Below are 5,904 nucleotides of genomic sequence, written 5' to 3' on the forward strand. Positions count from 1 at the left end.
CACCCAACGTTTGCTACAATCACAGCAACACGACCCTTTAAAAACATTAAAACTAGTCTGCAACCTCCGTGGGGTACGAGGTACGGGGAAGTCAGATAAAGAAGGGTATTATACGTCGGTTTTATGGCTGCATGAAAACCACCCTAAAACTCTAGCAAGCAATCTAGCATGCATGGCGGACTTTGGATACTTTAAGGACTTGCCGGAGATACTTTATCGACTTCTTGAAGGAGCCGATGTGAAGGAGGAACGTTTGAAGCGATCGCGTCATTATCCTCGATATAATGAGTCGAACCGGGTTGGAAGAAGTCGAAGAAGAAGCAGAAAAGAAAAGAAGAGAGCAATGGGTTTTGTTGGAGATGAAGACAGTTGAGATGGAGAAAGTCAACGCTAGTAAGAATATAAATGAGAAAAGGGTCATGATGGCTACAAAAGCCATTGAAAGGTAATGTTTTCAGGTACAATGGTGACCCGGATTACACGTTTTTACACGACCGTGTTTCAGCTCTTTGCACTATACATGAAGCCATGATCTTCATGCATGACTTTTGGCACTCACTTAGTGGTTTATTTATTGAAGTATTGTACTTTGTATTTTCTATTTTTCATGTGCAAAATAAGGGAGATAGTGGGGATGCCCATGATCGCACGTTCCTAGTAGTGTTTGTTTATTTCTATTATTTGTACCCTTTATAAGGGGAGTTCATCTTTAGATAATATATGCAGAAAAATTGATCTAAAATCCTATCTTAAATTCTCTCTGGTTTTCTCCCTGTTTGCTTTGGCCAGTGTTAGAACCACAACATGTACATAGGGCAGAATCAATGGCACTTGATCCCATAAAATAGGGTAGCTTCAGTAGCTATGAAAAACTACAAAGAGAACTGTAATAACCTGTATGTTACAATAGCTATGTTGAGGTCGACTATAACAATTAGGTTTTTAGGGTTTTGTTTATAAAGGGTGGGGCATGTAATAACCTGTTAAAAAAGGGTAAATTAAATAAATTAAAAGAATGATTAAATTACCCTTTTATCAACTTAGTATTGTTAGAGTATTAGTCATTTTGAATGGATTTAGCAACTTTTTTGAAACCTCAGTAGTTCCTATAAAAAAGAAATCTTTTTGGACGGATCTAGCAAATGTGAATAAACGTCAGGGATTATTTTAGCAATTTACCCTTTATTCTTTAATGCTCTCTTTATATACGTTTATTATTCTAATTAGATTTTACAGCGACGAGACTTACGCATCTCTTCAAATATTTAGGCACATCAATTCCACCGCGGTAACCGGGTCCATCGCAGCGCTTAGGCGTTGGTTACGAAGTTTTGTAATTGTGTCTTCTGCCATGTTTGTGTCATGGTATAGTCCCGCCGTAGTACGCATGGTAAAAAAAACTTCATTTAAAATTAAATTTACTATTTTACACTATACTGGATCTCATTAATGTTCAGGTTGATTTTAAAAAAAAAAACAATATTTACACCTAAGTAGATATTTGTGCTTGGTTTAAAAACTATTTGTTATTTTTTTTTTATAAAAATCCCTCTTCTAATAAATAATTTTAAATAATACCACTGTAACACCCCGTGTTTTCCCTTAAGTCAAAGTCAAAGTCAAGAGTTGACTGTTATTGGAATTAAAGATCAATAAAGATTAATTTTATTTTAGTTTCATTTTGATTTTCATATTATTTGGAGTAAGTGTTGTATAATCAAACTAATCGGCCGATAATCGAACTGTGAATCAACGACCGACTGTGAATGATAGGAAGTAACAATGCAATAAAGCTAGTCAATCAATAATCAAGCTAATCAAATCAATCATCGAACTCAAGTGTGGATAATTTTAATGCTTTTATACGTGTGTGTGTGCCTTACGTGTTACTTGTGCATGCTTACTTTATGTTAAAGTGTGTGGTGAATCAATCAAAATCAATCAAGAATCGAAGGATAATCAAACTCAATCGAAACCGACTTTGAAAAGAGGTTGTAAGGATGCTTGTATGTCAGATATAGTAGTTGGGACTGAAAGTAATTTGAATAGAAACTCTATCCTACCCTACTCCTCAATCTATCGAAATCGAAATAGCAAAAATCGTCGCGAGACACTCAAAACCAGGCAAGCCGATCGAACAGGGCAACCTGATCGAACAGGCTAGCCGATCGAACAGGCTGTTCGATCGGGCAGCCGCTCGATCAGGGATGCTGTCCGATCAGCTAACCCCTTTCCACTTTTGGAAGCCTATAAATAGGGCTGTCCTTGTCAAGCTTTCCACTTTTGGAAAAGCTCTGACCGACCAGCCTTCTATTCTCGCCATTTCTCAGATTTCTCTCGAACCGGTAAGTATTTCGCTCTAATCCTTGTACGTTTTTGTTCATTAATCGATTCTCCATCTTTCTATCTTTCAAAACTTGGATTTCAACCGCGAAATCACCAAGATCTAGGTGTTCTTGGATGATGTCATCATGGTGTTCTTCAAGAACACTAAGTTTTGACATCATTCCACCATGAATAGCTTAGATCTAACCGATTTCCACATAAATAACCTAAAATCTACCAAAGATCTTAACATTTCACGGTGGAAAAGGATTGGAAGATGGGTTTTCATCTATCTTTCAACTCTTTTACACTCAAAACGGTGAAAACGAGACTTGAACCGATTTATAAATCAATCTAAACAAACACATGGTTCAAGATTCGGGTTCTGCCGAGAGATATACCGATTTCGGGTTAAACGTTAAATTTAGGTTCCAAACCGTCTCTGACCGGGTTTGGGTGATTCCTGCTCGAGTCAGTGGGCTAAGTGGGGACTTCAGTTTTGTGGTTCAACTCGTAGTCAAACTATCTCCAAATCACACCAAGTAACGGAAATAACCAAGTGTTAAGAGATAGGCTAACCAGGTCAGAATGCTGGCCGAACGGTTAGGCTGTCCGATCGGACAGCCCAACCGATCGAGCAACACCAGCCGATCGACCGGGCTAACCGATCGACTAGCACTTAGACCCACCAATTCACAAAAGTGTAGTATTGACGAGGTACTGTTCGATCGACTACGCCACTCGATTGAACATTACTGCTCGAATCATGAGATACTATACTTCAACACTTAACCTTTTCGAAACATTGGAATGTCACCGATCGAGCATGCCACCCGATCGAGTGACACTTTGCCAAACCTCAGCTGCTAACCGATCGGTTGGACCAACCGATCGAACAGACCGTTCGATCGGCCAACTTGAAAGGTAATGCTGCAAAAACCTCAAAGGTTCAAACCATCATACACAAACACATCCTTCACATCAAAGGAAGAAACAATCCACTTGAAAGAACCAGCCGATCGAGCCAGCCGGCCGATCGAACGGGACGTTCGAACGGACTTTAACCCAATCGAACAGCCCACTCGATCGAACAGCCGTCCGATCGAATGGTCTATCCGATCCAGTTTCCACTGTTCACTTTTTCCGCATTACTCATGGTATTGTTATCGAACTATTCAGGCTAACCTATTCTCAGTGCTCCTCTCAATCCACAACCAACCACTGTGAGTATACTCGATCCCTTTTTGCTTTCAGCACTTTTGGGTGTTACATACGTAATCTATCAAATTCACAAACGACACAACTATTTGAACGCTAACCTACTTGCATGTATTACTTGACTAAATGATTGCTGTTTATTATGTTTACACGTGGAGTGCTATCTGCCTGCTTTAGCAACGTAGTACTATAGTTTGGACTCAGCACCCGTTCACACGGGGGTTGCTAAGGACAATTACTTGCATGGATTACAGTGGTAATCATGTATTGCGAACTGTCTCGGACAGTCAACTCGAAGTCGTTGGTATCGATGGTCCCATGTCGATAATTTACATGCATCGTTTGCCGTTGTGTACGTGCTTGGTTATGCGTAAACTTTTCGAACTTTATATGCTATATCAAACTTGTGTACTCACCTTTACATTATATGTATTGACTTTTATTTTAACGTATGTGACAGGTGTTTAAGCTACTAGCGTGCTAGGGAAGCGAGGCAATAATAAGCTTCTAGGAGCCTGTGACCTTAGGACAGTGTCCACATACCTGCTCCAGGGCCATAATTCTCTGTAGATCTTGTACTGGCACCTGTAGTCAGTAAGATCTACAGTTAGCCGTCTAGAAGTCTTAAAGCAATATTTAATTCGGTCTGTAATAATTAAGAATCTGAGTTGTCGGAACAGTTCCCATATTGTTTAGTTGATTTCTATGATAACTTGTTATTATTTGGGACACGGTATGGGACGTGTTACATAACTGAATTGTATGATAGTTGTTGTGGAAACTTCTGAACAATCTGTTTCGCTCAGTGCCGCGCCCCGATGATTCCGCCATCGGTTGGGGTGTGACAGATTGGTATCAGAGCCATAACTATAGGGAATTAGGTTAGACACGATCTAGTCCGGATCGCTGTCTTAGAGACCTAGACTATAGCTAGGAACCAAAAGACCAAGATTATGTGCTTATTTTATGCTGTTTCCTTCTATTCTATCATTACATCCGAACTCCGAGCCAAATTTTGTAATTTGGACGGGATTAGGAGTGAAAACCGCGAATTCCTGCCTAAATTACAAATTTTGCCAATTACTTTGTGCAAATTTCTATCAACAAACGGGGGAGAATTATACCAAATTAGGGCTGAAACCCGTAATTTGATGAAAACTTTCCTCTAAATTTTCTTAAAACAAGGAAGAAATTGCTGAGCTAGGGGTGAAACCCTAACCTTGGCAGTTATTCCGACTTTATTTTATCTCGCCAAGGCAATTGACGGACTCCAACGACCTGAACTCACGAGTATGGCCTAGAATGCGCATGCATAATGCCCAAGAATCGAGGCAGAAACATGTCCCCTAGAGTCGAAAGTGACGACAAGTCAACTGTGAATAGTTAAATTGCCATGGTTAGTCAAAGTCTAGTAGCCGCAGACAATCCATTTTCCGATTTTGAGTGTTGCTTCGTTGATTTTATATGATTTACCTGTTTACGTGTTTTAAGATTCGTTGATTGCTCCATTTGTTATCAATCTGCGTGACTTTTGTTGCTATCCTATCTCGATTCAAACCCCTATTGAGGTGATCTAAACGAAACCAGTGTGCTATGCTACGCTATACGACTAAGTTAGACGATACCATGTGATGCTATCCGATATGCAAAACGAACGACACTCGACTTGTGGTTATAGGTTTCTGTTTTCTGACAGCCTCTGTGATAAAATTTCGTACGTGTTTAGGGAATTAAGTGCTCTATTTGCTTAATTGCTTATGTGCCCTAATTGCTTCTGTGCTTATGTGCCTCTATGATGATGTGCTTATGTGTTTATATGTGTTACGTGACGTGAGATGCGACGTGATTCTAAGCTTTAGTAAACTAAGACGTGCGAGATTCGAATTCGTTGTGTTGAGCCCTATGGCGATGTCTATTGCAGACCATGTCGTCATCATCAAGAACTCGCCAAAACCTTTCCCGTCAGGAAAAGAGAGACCGACGTCTCGCCAAGCTCATCTCAAGGTCTGTAGCGAAAGCTGTCAGTGAGGTGTACGAAAACACCAGCAAGTCGTCGGAAGAATCCCGAACCCTCACTGAATCCAGCAAAGCTCCGTTCAGTTTCAAGCAATTTAAGGCGTGTGGACCGAAGGAGTTCACCGGTGAAGAGGGCCCTACAGGCTTATTTCACTGGTTTGACTCTGTGGAAGTTACCCTTCGTCAAAGCGGATGCCCGGATCATCTTCGAACTCTCAATGCTACCGGTGTCTTCCAGTCGCGGGCATTGGACTGGTGGACAGCCGAAAGGAATAAGCGCGGGAACGACGCTGCCTACGAGCTGACGTGGGAGGAACTGAAGGCTATCATGCTGGACGAGTTCTG

The sequence above is a fragment of the Helianthus annuus genome, chromosome 14 (genome assembly GCF_002127325.2).
Source record: "Helianthus annuus cultivar XRQ/B chromosome 14, HanXRQr2.0-SUNRISE, whole genome shotgun sequence".
Classification (NCBI taxonomy): Eukaryota; Viridiplantae; Streptophyta; class Magnoliopsida; order Asterales; family Asteraceae; genus Helianthus; species Helianthus annuus.